Source organism: Pinus tabuliformis, chromosome 7, assembly GCF_031772625.1.
Source record: "Pinus tabuliformis cultivar Carrire ecotype Pingquan chromosome 7, CPIR1, whole genome shotgun sequence".
NCBI lineage: Eukaryota > Viridiplantae > Streptophyta > Pinopsida > Pinales > Pinaceae > Pinus > Pinus tabuliformis.
The window spans coordinates 89889050-89902975 of record NC_142293.1 but is presented as its reverse complement, the minus strand read 5'-3'; positions in this window follow the sequence as shown (position 1 = coordinate 89902975).

The window sequence follows — 13926 nt, the reverse complement described above, 5'->3', positions numbered from 1 at the left end:
ACCAGACACTCTTGGAGGGTCGGCAGGTTGCAGATTTTCACCTCCAGGATGCCCTATTATGCCACCTCAGTCACCTTTGTGTTCCTTCAAGCGAGCGGGCCAAGATGATTTGGGAAGCACACTACAGTCGGGCTGCTGGGCATTTCAGGGTCGAGAAAACAGTGGCAGTACTGCAAAACTATTTCTATTGGCCGAATCTTCGACAGGATGTTGGGAAGTACATCCGATCATGTACTGCCTGTGCCATTGCCAAACCGACCATTAAGAAGCAAGGCCTCTATACCCCGTTGCCTACCCCTAGTCGACCTTGGGAATCCATCTCCATGGATTACATGTCAGGCCTTCCTTCCACTAAGCATGGAAATGACTGTGTTTTTGTGGTCGTCGACAGGTTCTCAAAGATGGCCATTATGATGGCCTGCAAGAAGAATATCACAGCAGAAGCCACTGCTAAACTCTTCTTTGAACGAGTGTGGGTGCACTTTGGGATCCCACAGTCTATCATCTCAGATCGGGACAGTCGGTTTCTCAGCACATTTTGGTCCAGTCTCTGGTCAATGCTGGACACCAAACTGACGAAGTCCACAGCCTTCCATCCTCAAACTGATGGCCAGACAGAGGTTGTCAACAGGATGATTGTGCACATTCTGCGCATGTATAACTCAAAGCATCCACGCACATGGGACGAGAGCCTCCCCTATGTTCAGCACAGCTACAACCGAGCTCTTCACAGCTCCACTGGCCATAGCCCTTTTCAGGTGGGTTTAGGATTCCAGCCACTATGCCCCATTGATGTGGCCATGCCACTTGCAGCTACTCACATGAATTCAGCTCATGTCCAGTCCAAAACAGATAAGGCCACCAGCTTCATTGAGCACATCCAACATATTCGCCAGCAGGTCCATGACATTCTTGAGAAATCAAATGCCAAGTACAAGCAGCGACATGATCAACACCGGGTGCCACACAAGTTTCAGGTGGGCGACAAAGTCTGGTTGCATTTGCAAAAGGAACGCCTTACTGGAGCCTATCGGAAATTGAGACCACTTCGATATGGTCCTTACACCATTACTAAGGCTATGGGAGACAATGCATTTGAGCTCAGCATTCCCCCGTTCCTTGGCCTGCACCCAGTGTTCAATGTGGACCGCCTTCGGCCATACTTTCCACCATTGCTAGACACATCCGACATTGCAGAACAGCTCAAACCCAAAGAATTAAATCCAGATTGCATGGAACAAGCTGCAACTGATCGAATCATGGACACACAGATCAAGAACACTCGCCAACAGCATATCCAACTGTATCGAGTTGTCAAAGCAGGCCAACTCCTTCAGCAGGGCAAGTGGCTCACCAGGGAACAAGTTCAGCAGAGGTTTCCTCATCTCATGGAGGAGCTCAACGCAATGGGGACCATTGCTTCCTAAGGGGGGAGGAATGATCCAGGTGGATATTGGTGGCCACCTGCCAAGTCCACCTGGACCCCCACCATTGTCTTTCTCAGCATTTTCAGTTTCCTTAATTGTAGCACAGTTTACTATTTTTAGCAGTTTTTCGGGTCCTGAACTTCCAGAGCCGTTTTGAGGCCCTAAACGACGTTTTTTTGGAATTCTGGGGCGACTGAGCCCTATTGTTGCCTCCCAAAGTGGTAGTACTCGGATAGATCTTTCTAACGAGCTATCGTACGCGTCAAACGGAAATCGTATGCCAAAGTTACGACCCCAGGAAATTGATGTACCAATTTACCCAAACGGGGCCCACAATTTGGCGTTTCATCTTCTAGGGTTAGGTTTCGGTATGTGAAGGGTTTTCCATTGTTTCTCAACAATAAATAGGCCTTCGAGCCTCATTGTAATACAGTTCAGAACAGTTCAGAGGCATGTAGCCATCACATCTCTTCTCAGAGATAAGCTACCATCGCCCTAGCTAGTTTATTGCCATTTCTGTTTGTAAGCATATGTCAGTATTTTCCATTAATGAAATGAAGTATTATTTCCACTGCATCTTTGTGTATATGGTTATCTCTGTAATTTGTTGCGTTCCTGCTTAAATCTGGATCAGAGATGAAATCTACCACCTCCTTTTCCAAATCTGATTAGAAATATAATTTCTTAATGGTTGTCAGCATCCCTTGGTAATGTGGATGGATAGAATATAACTTGGCATGAAATTCCTTTAATATGATTTTCTTCAAGTCATTTTTATTTGGCACATATATTACGATTCTAAATTCAATTAAATCGTTTTCATCAAGGTTATACACCCTACTATCCATCTCTTGAAATCATGCCACAATTTCTCTTTTATTTGTTGATAACTTTGATCTTGATGCCCAAAATTTTTAATACTTTCTTCAAGATTAGTTCAGTATGAACTTGTGGCTATTGAATGGTTTAATTGCACCCTCTTACTAAATGCATCAACTACTCTATTCTCTCTACCATTTATGTTTTTTATTTCAAAGCCAGATTCATTGGAAATGGCCAACCTTATAGCTTTCCTTGTTTTTAGCTTGGGTTGTTCAAACAAATATTTTATCCCTCCACGATTAGTCATTAACATAAATTTCCTACCAATAAGGTAGTGTCTCCACATCTTCAACGCATGGATGATGAAAACCAATTCCAAATCATTGGTCACATTATTATATTGATGTTCATTTAATTTTTGAGACTCATATCAAAGCACTTAACTTTCCTACATCATGAATCTTGGATGTCCCTCCTCGTGACAACTATGACAAAATTATTTTCAATATTTGTTATTATTAGTACTGGTGCATTGGTTAATAGTTTCTTCAGCTAATCAAAACTTGTAGTAACATTAGGTTTCCATTTGAACCTATTTCCTTTATTCTACAAAGAAGTAATTGGGTCGTCAATCTTAGAGAATTTTTTAATGAACCTCCTATAATAACTTGTCAGTCCCATGAATGACTTAACTTTAGACATATTCTTATGTGTTGGCCATTACATGATGGTCTTAACCTTCTCTGGATCAATTGCTACTCCCTCCATGGATCAGAACATATCTTAGCATAATAGAAGAATGAGAGAAAACCCTAATTTAAATAAACTTGTCTTATACGGTTAGTCATTTCATAAAAGACTGATAACTTTCTAAGCTTGAGGTTACAAGTACAAAAGTAAGATGGCTAAAAACCATAGAAAGAATTATAGAGGAAACAATAAATGTCATCAAACAATTTATGTACATTACCTGAAGGATGGTATGTCAGTCAACAAAACATTAAGAGCATGAAACCATAGATTTCTTGTATCCTCTTCGATGAATATACAACTCAGCAAAATTGTAAACAATTCCAAACAACTAGAATTTAAATACCCATAATATGTGTTTTTAAATTTATAAATAACAAATCCCGGATTAGGGTGTGAGCGGGAAAATTCTGGTCATTTCAATACATGATAGATACTCTTTGAATCCCAAGGCGATCCCTCGCCATCCTCCACATTCTCATATCACATGTAGTGGTGGCAGAATGTATGTATTCAATCAATGCAATTAACGAAGGTGATAAGAAAAATTTAATGTGAAATGCTCCCCACCTTTTAGTTGTTCAATCTGTTAAGTTCTCTATCTATGAATGGTTTTGGCATAAGCTTGGATTCGAGAAGCCCATAAGTCTGTGGCAGAATTCCGTGGAGGTATCTTATGGGCCTCTAGTTCATTCACAATAGGTTCAGGTCGTTTGTCTCGGGTGTGTTCTCAGTCTTATCACATATTTCTCTAGCATGGATTGTTCTTCCTCTCTACAAGTTTCATGGGAGAAGGGATATGAATTTCATAAACTGATGTGGGAGGCATATTCTCTCGAAATGGCTATTGTTTTCTCTAAATTGCTTGAAGGTTGTCTCGTTTTCTATATTCCCGGTCTTTTCTCTATGGAATTATGTTGGATCGTATGGGTATTCCGTTGATCAGGCCTATGGGCTGCTCATGGTCTCTCTCGATCTATCATTGGTGCCCTAACTCTGGTTTTACTTTGGAATTTTGTGGCTATGGCCTTGAAGTACTAAGGTCTCCACATGGAAATGGATTGGATTTTAATTCTACCCTGAGTTGTTCTAATTACTATTGGAATTATGTTTATGAGCATTAGGACTCCTTGTTTCTAAGGTTCAGATACCCTAAATGGATCCACCACTGGGTTTTGCATGGGTCATGGTTCTCACAATTGATTACCTTGATAGGTCCTCTTAGGTGTGACCCCTGGAAGCACTCTGCTCCTGGGTTTCGGCTCGCTCTGGATTGACATTCTTTCAATTTGTGGGTTTCAGTTTGTTTTGTTCTTTTCACAATCATGACATCATGGCCCGCGTTGCTTCTAGGAAAGGCTGGAGCACCTATGGTTCTCATGGGCTTGAAAAGAAGGCCAAAATATCTAGAATGTCCAACACCCCCATCACCTCCACTAGTAAATCATGCGGGCGCACACTGACCTCCAAGATCATTGATGAAGCGACTATGACTTATCATGTGGGCTCAGCCTTGGTTCGTCAATTCATCATTAAATGGGAAGTAGAGTTAAATGAGAAAGTGAAACTTCTGGACCTTAACTTGGATGAATGGTAGACCCTAGTGCCTGACCTGAGGCATTGTCGGCATCGTACTTCTCAGTATAAATATACTTTTCACTTGTATTGGTTGTTAAATAACCTCTTGGTTAAAGCACTAGAAAACATTCCTTCGGGCTCGGCCATGACTGCTCAGGTTTTCCTAGACTATAGTCAAGATTGTCAACAAATGAAATTTCATTTACAACAATAAAATGACTGCCTTAGCTACATCAAAAGGCATATTCCATGCATTATGCATTCTGAAGTCTTTAGGTAAAGTGGAAAGGATTCAACTCCAGTTGACTTAGCAAATGACGAGTAGTTTGGCGTATCACCTATGTTTTACTTATTAGTGTATGCAACATTTTTTTTTTATCTTTTCAGTACTTTCAATATGTTTCTATATATCTAGATGTTAGGAATATAAAGGAATATCAGACATTTTTAGCATGGATGGATAGAATTATTTTATTTTGTTTTTGGATGGATTATCATGCTGTTGGGTGGCCTACAGACTCAATTTCGCTCAGGGCAGGTTGAGGCCACCTAACCATTCAGCACATGGATGTAACCTACCTATTGTTGGAATGATAATGAAAGGTTCTACTAAGCTTACAAAACAAAATTATAAGAAAAAGGGTTACAAAAAGGTTTTATCTCAGACGATTACTTGAGATATATTGCTTGTAAGAAATGGGAAACCTAGTGCTCAGAATTAGAAATTTCTCATTATTTCGTGAACAAACTCTTGAATGACTTTCATGGCTAGCCTTCAAGGATCCGTATAAACCCTTTTGCGGAGAAACACCTTGAATGTAAAGGTGAAGACATGATAAATACAAGGCCAAGAGATCTAGATCGTGAGAAATATAACCCTAATGAATCATAGCACTGAGAAAAATGTAAAAAGGAAGCAATGACATAGCAGAAGGATTACCTCTAGTATAGCACTTGGAAATTGAAATAGTTAAGATTCTTCCTCAAGCAATTAATGATATAGTACATGAGGAGATAAAAACCTATTCCCTTATACGTTGTTTCGTAGTAAAAATACCTTCAAAGAATTAGTTGCAGAGTAGAAAAGTCGTAGAGTGCAAACAAATGAATGAATGAACAGATACGAGACTACTAGGGTAGTCATTAAACCAGAGAAAAAACCTATCCTTTAAACACCATTCATTCAAAAATATTAAATCACAACCATCATTTGGGTAGGTTGAAATTATGCTCGTGTAAGCATAGAAAGGTGACACATATATCCATGAAATGATCTAAAGAACTCATATACACATTGTAACCATATCATGTTCAAAGCATAGGAACTATGATATCTATCTATCTATATATATATATATATATATATATATATATATATATATATATATATATATATATATATATATATATATATAGGTATATATATAACACATTGAAATGAAGTTTGACAAATGTAAATATGAAGAGGTTGGTGAAAGCAATGCATTCCAAAGCTCACACATATGACAAGATTTGATATATTTGATATATGATAATGCATTCAAATATGAACAAAATAAAACAAAAGTTATGGTTGAAATTAATAACATGTCGAAGGTCATGTTATAACATTAATAAGAGGTCAAGAGAATAATATTATATATAAATCTGAGCATGTTATGAATTGTTAAAGATACTTTTAGCTAAATGATATGATAACATATAAAGTAGAACCCACTAATATAATGTATATTAGTGAATGGTTAAATAGGCCTAAGATTTATAGATTGGATTCAAACCAAGAACTCCAAAGTATTAATTGTAGCTTAGGTCAAAATTTAATACACCAGTTATTTTAAGAAGGAAAAAATCTTTATTATAGAATAAAAAATATACTAAAATGAGATTATCAATGAAGAAGAGTTTAGGGAATACAAATAAAAATCATAATAGGAAAATGAGAAACAAAAATACAATATTAGAGGAAAAGATAGAATGAATGGGTGATAAGTTATTGTTACAAAATCATTTTCCACCTATTATAGAAAAATGGCACTTATATAGTTTATCAAAGTAGGGATTATTAGGAGAAAAATAAAATAAAAGTGATTAATGTTCTAAATAGCTAGTCATTTTCTTTAAGAAAAAATTGTGTTAGAGGAGGGTCACTACATAAAGAGAGCATGGGGGCTAAGGAGAGAGAAATCGGGGAGGCTTAGCGAAAGGGAGAGAGAACTGGATATAGGAGTGAGACATAAGGACATAGAGAGAAATGGATAACTAGAGAGAAAAGGGTGAAGAAGGAGGAAGAGTGAGAAGAGGGAAGGAGGGAGAGATAAGTAGATAGAATTGTTGGCATTATGATACAGGTGTTGTCTTTGATGGCAACTCACTCAGATGATAGATCATAGTGCAGAAGGTCAATAGCAAAGAATTAATGATCAGAGAGAGCTATACGTAGGTTCACCTTAACAAAGAAGTGTATACATGCTGTTTAACAGACCAAAATATGTGTATAACATACACACGCAATTTCACAGAAGGAAAGGTGCAGTTTTGGTCCAAGGTATTTGGTCCATGGTATTTTGATCCATGGTATTTGTCCAAGGTATCTCGTTTGAGATATCGACCCTAGGTATTTGGTCCGAGGTATTGGTCCTAAAGTGGTTGTGGACCGTGGTATTGAGAAATGCCTAAAACTATAAAATGAGGAGAAAATCATTAAGCCAAGTGTGCAATTATTGAATATCTGATGAAGTGTGAGATCCACTATGCAGGTTATGGGTTTGTGATGCTTTTCTTGATTTGAACCAAGGATGCACCTAGTTGGATGATGATGAATGATGGATCGGGATCTTAAGGTTTGGAATGTATTATCATTATGTGGTTTGATCATTGATAGACTAGATCTGAATTACTAACACTTGTTTATTCTATAAATGTTATGATCTGGGTATGATTGATGTCTGGAATAGCTGCAAAGTTATGAATTAATATTTGCAGATCTATACGCGGGTTAGCTTTGGTAAAAGCACGTATACATGCTGGTTCGGTTCATCAGAGTAGCGTATGCATTATGAGATTTGATATTTGAGGTTGTTGTTGGTTCTAGTGGTTGTTGCAGAGTTCTGGGTTCTTCTCTGTGTTCTGGTGACTGTGATTTGATGACAGGCTTCAATGATTCAGTTGTTGGGTGATTTAGAGATTGATGATGCAGGTGTAGCTAATGGTTGTATTGCAGTGGTGATTGATTTTGAGCTTCAATGTTGTTGATGGGTCCAGTATGAAAATTGGATGAAACGTGGACTTCAGATTATGGTGTTGTGTTCCAGGAGTATCCAGTCTGAAAATTTATGACACTTGGTCCCTAGAGGAAGAGAGAATATCATAGCCTTCTATAGGCCAGCGCTTACGTACTGGTAAACATATTGGCCAGTACAAGAGCCAGGGGGTTGGAGCTCCCTTCCAGTAGCAGCTGGAAAATGAGTCAAGGTTGGATTCTTCAGTAGGCCAGTGCCGACGTACTAGTAAACATATCGGCAAGTACAAGAGCTAGGGGGTTGTAGCTCCCTTCCAGTAGAAGTTGGCGAACGAGAGAAGGTTATAGCCTTCTAGAGGTGGGTGCCTACATACTGGTCTGAGTCTGCACCAATACAATATTGTAAACATGTTTTTCTTATATTAAAAGAAGACAATAACAAGTGGTTTTTGTCCTGCATTGGGTTTCCACCTTAAACCTTGGTGTTCATGTGTGTTTCTTATGTGTGATGGTTTGTTCTGTTTTTACTGCACCTGGTTACTATTTATATGGTTAATGAAGTACTGATGCATTGATTAAAGATCAACATATGATGAATTAACTAAATCATAAGTTTGTTGGATATACGCTAGTTACATTAAATACAGTTGTGTCTACAAGCGAGTTCCCTTAACTGAAGTAGCATTTATGAATCTAAGTATGGAAATGAAAAAGTTATTGATTTGGTAATACTGGTTCACCCCCTCCCTCTCAGTATTATTTCCAAGAATTGGTATCATTGCAGGTCCTTCAGAAGAAGCTTGATCGCTTGAAGGGAGATCCATCAAAATGAATAATCAAGAGAGCATGGGATCCATCAGACCGCCAATCTTCGATGGGAGAAATTTTTATTACAGGAAAATAAGAACCACAACATATCTACAGTCGCTTGGAATAGATGTTTGGGAAATTGTGGAAAAAGGATATACATTTCCAACAACAATTCCTACATATACGACAGGTAGAAAGGATTATGAAAACAATACCAAAGCTATCACTATTTTATTTGGAAGTTTGTCAAAATCAGAGTTTTTCAAGTTCATTCAGCTCAAATCAGCCAAAGAAATATGGGATAAAATCGTTCTGAGCTACAAAGGAGACTCTCAGGTAAAACATGCTAAGATTCAAACTCTCAGAACTCAGTATGAAACTCTTAAGATGCATAGTGATGAAAGCATAACTAGTTACTTCCTACGTAGAGATGAGGTTGTCAATTGTATGAATAATCTCGATGAAGAAATTAAGGAAGTTGTCTTAGTTGAGAAAGTTTTGAGATCCTTGTCTGCTAAATTTGAACCCAAAGTGTCTGCCATAGAAGAAAAATAGGTTCTACAACATATCACTATGACGTAGCTTCACAGAATCTTAACTGCCTTTGAGATGAGAAAAGGAGGACCATCGAATAAGATAGAAGCAACATTTAAAGCATCGGTAAAAGGAAAAGAAAAACTCTATGAATCAGGACACATCTCAGAAGAAGAAGATGAGGTAAATTTTGTCAAGTAGCTTCAACGGGGTTCTAGAAGGTTCAAAGGTAAGCTACCTTTCCAATGTTTTTCTTGTGGAAGAGTTGGTCATTACGTTGCTAGATGCCCTCATAACAAAGGGAAGATGTCTAAAGAAGGTAATAGAAGTTATTATACTCATGATGATAGTGATGGCTTGTCCAATAGTGATGAAGACGATTAAGAAATTAGACTACTCATGGCATATGAAAATAATGACTCAGAAAAGGAAGATTTCCTTAAAGAAATCAGTCAACTTAAAATCAGATTGGCAGAAAAGGATACAATCATAAACACAGTGACACATCAACTCACTGAAAAGGACAAACACAATGAAGCGTTAGAATGTGAAGTGGTAAGTCTAAGAAAAGAACTTGAACAAACAAAGGCTATGAATCTTAGATTTGCTAAAGGATCAAAAATGTTAGATGAAATCCTCAAAGTTCATCGTTCGCCCATTATAAAGACTAGTCTTGGTTTTCATGAAGGTGAATCTAGTTGAAAAGGTAAGGTAAGAAACTCCAATGAAAATTCTGAGTTGCTCAAAAGGAAATATAAAGTCAACCACATCAATAACCAAGGAAAAAGATTCTTCAAATAAAATATGTTACTCCTAACTGTGGAAGTAATAGTCGGTTATTTCCTTCAAATAATGATGTTGAATGTTTTATATGTCATAAATTTGGACATGTTTCAGCCAAATGCAGAAGACGAATGGTTCAAGATCATCACACAGAAAAATCATCAAGTTCCAGGTACTTTAAGGGATATTGTTTAACATGCAATATGTTTGGCCACAAAGCTATTGATTGCAATAAAAGGAATATGAAACATGTAAGATGTTATGCATGTAACAAGTTTGAACATAAAGTAAAGGAGTGCAAGAGAAAAATTTGGACACCAAACCAAAAGGAGCATACATCATCTCAATCCCAGGTATTGAAGAAGACAAAATTATTGTCAGAAAGATGTGGCCTAGCTCAGTTTGCAGACATAATAGACCAAGGGAAACTAAAAGTGTAAAACTTCAGTATTCCAATTTTCATACACAACTTTTATGAAGAAAAGTTGTGTATATACGTGAGTTAGATGATGCACAGTCACGTCTATGGTGTTCTGAGAAAAAAGAAGCAGTACAAACTACGAAAAAGGAGCCTGATATGGTTCAGTCGCTTATCTGCTTTGTTTGATGATCGTATGGCACAGGTTCAGGGGGAGCATATGCTTCGAATAATGCATTGTTGGCATTATGGTTAGAATTCTTTTGTGATGATGCTTATGTGGCTAAATGATATATCTTGCTAGTTATTGTTGTTTGGTCAAGAGAATGGTATTGCGGGTTACAAGTTTGGATGTTGATGATAGATGCTTAGGGTGCAGATCATATATGGTGTATGATAGTTGCTGATGGTCTCGTTTAGATTGCTGGTCCTTGTTATAAAATTCATGTATATCACTTGATGTAAAGGTCATGAAAATACCCTAATTTGTAACCCCACTTTGCATGGGATGGATGATGTAATATTTCTTGTTTTTGTCATGTATAAACAATTGGTATATCCCCATTTCGTTGGGTGGATGAGTCAATTTCGTATATCCCCAGTTGGTTGGGAGATTGATGTATGTATGAGTCATTGGTGATAGAAAGGTCATACTCACATAGTTGAGTCATAGAGTCATGTTGTTCTTTTGAATATAGTTTTGCAAACTCTACATGTGCTCAGGGGGAGCAAGGATAGTTTAGTACATCTTAGCATGTACAAAGGGGGAGTTTGATCAAAGAATTCAACATGTGCTCAGCATGTACAAAGGGGGAGCTAAATCAAAGATTTCAACATGTACTCAGAGGGAGCATGGACAACATAATGTATATCAAGGGAGAGAATATCTTGGTCCGTCCTTTTCCCTTGATGTCAAAGGAGGAGAGTGACTTGGTGTTGTTTTTTAAAACAAGTCCAAAGGGGGAGATTGTTGGCATTATGATACAGGTGTTGTCCTTGCTGGCAACTCACTCAAATGATAGATCACAGTGCATAAGGTCAATAGTAAAGAATTAATGATCAGAGAGAGATATACGCAGGTTCACCTTAACAAAGAAGCGTATACACGCGGGTTAACAGATCAAAATGTGCGTATAACATACACACACACTTTCACAGAAGGAAAGGCGCAGTTTTGGTCCAAGGTATTTGGCCCATGGTATTTTGATCCATGGTATTGGTCCAAGGTATCTGGTCCGAGGTATTGACCCCAGGTATTTGGTTCAAGGTATTGGTCCTAAAGTGGTTGTGGACCATGGTATTGAGAAAGGCCTAAAACTATAAAAGGAGGAGAAGATCATTAGGCCAAGTGTGCAAATATTGAATATCTGATGAAGTGTGAGATCTAGTATGCAAGTTATGGGTTTGTGATGCTTTTCTTGATCTGAACCAAGGATGCACCTAGTTGGATGATGATGAATGATGGATCAGGATCTTAAGGCCTGGAATGTATTATCATTATGTGGTTTGATCATTGATAGACTAGATCTGAATTACTGACACTTGTTTATTCTATAAATGTTATGATCTGGGTATGATTGATATCTGGAATAGCTGCAAAGTTATGAATTAATATTTTCAAATCTATATGCGGGTTATCTTTGGTAAAAGTGCGTATACATGCTGGTTCGGTTCATCAGAGTAGCGTATACATTATGAGATTTGATATTTGAGGTTGTTGTTGGTTCTAGCGTCTGTTGCAGAGTTCTAGGTTCTGCTCTATGTTCTGGTGACTGTGTTTTGATGATAGGTTTCAGTGATTCAGAGATTGATGATGCAAGTGTAGCTGATGGTTGTATTGCAGTGGTGATTGATTTTGAGCTTTAATGTTGTTGATGGGTCCAGTATGAAAATTGGATGAAACGTGGCCTTGAAATTATGGTGTTGTGTTCCAGGAGTATCCAGTTTGAAATTTTATGAAACATGGTCCCTGGAGGAAGAGAGAAGGTTGTAGCATTTTGTAGGCCACTCCTATGTACTGGTAAATATATCGGCCAATACAAGAGCCAGGGGGTTGGAGCTCCTTTCCAGTAGTAGTTGGAAAACAAGTGAAGGTTGGAGCCTTCAGTAAGCCAGTGCCTACGTACTAGTAAACATATCGGGTAGTACAAGAGCTAGGGGTTGTAGCTCCCTTCCAGTAGAAGCTGGAGAATGAGAGAAGGTTGTAGCCTTCTGCAGGTGGGTGCCTGTGTACTGGTATGAGTTTGCACTAGTACAATATTGTAAACATGTTTTTCTTATATTAAAAGAAGACAACAGTAGGTGGTTTATGTCCCGCATTGGGTTTCCACCTTAAACCTTGGTGTTCATGTGTGTTTCTTATGTGTGATGGTATTTTTTATTTTTACTACACCTGTTTACTGTTTATATGGTTAATGAAGTACTGATGCATTGAATGAAGATCAACATATGATGAATTAACTGAATCATAAGTTTGCTGGATATATCCTAGTTGCATTAAATACAGTTGCATCTACACGCGAGTTCCCTTAATTGAAGTAGCATATATGAATCTGAGTATGGAGATGAAAATGTTATTGATTTTCTAATACTGATTCACCACCCTCGCCTCTTAGTGTTATTTCCAACAAGAATAACATAGAGTAAGATGGAAAAGGAGTGTGTGAGGACTATGTAATGCATGTGCATTATACAATGTGTGTGTGTGCGTGTGTGTGTATATATATAAAATTAAGGCCCTCATAATGAGGCCTAATAGTCAACCTCATCATTTTAAGGCTTCACTTTGTTTTATAACTTAAAAAATGTCTAAAATCAACATTAAAAATTATGGAAAATCATGAGACACATGATCCATCTGTTATCTACAATTTTTCAAAATTGTTTCAATTTTTTTTTCATTTACATACCAAACCTGTGGCTTAATGTAAAGATATGCATTATGTTTCATAGAAATAATATCTTATCAATTTTAGAAAAAAACACCATTTTTCTTATGTTACACAATTTTTCCATAAATAAAAGTTATATATTCAAGAAGACAAATTAATTTTCCACATTTAATCCTTTTACACTGTGTTCTAAAGTGGTTCTAAAAAGTTGTGTAACTACCTCTAATAATTCTTTTTGTGATCATATTTCTTCTTTTCCATATTTCCATTGTAACTAACATGTTATCGATAGCTAATATTATCTTGCACCAACCCATAATCATTCTCTACCTCATACTCCTTAGATAGATGTTAATGCCTTCAAAATTTCAAAGAAACAATACAAGAAACATGGGCATTCTATTACAAATGTTGGTTCTGTTGGACGATTGTCATTGTCTGGATGGCTAGTGGCTGTGATAGTGTTGGCATTGATGTCAACCAGATTATCACGGTGATTGGGAGCTCAAGAGGAATCCTATGGTAGCTGTAGGCTTCTGGTAGAGAATAATCATAGTAGCAGGCCTATTGAAAAACCATAAAATGATGACTATTGGGATTGGTAGTCTAGGATAAAGAGGAATCCTATGATATTTGCAGGCTTCTGGTAGAGAATCATCATAGTAGCAGGTTTAT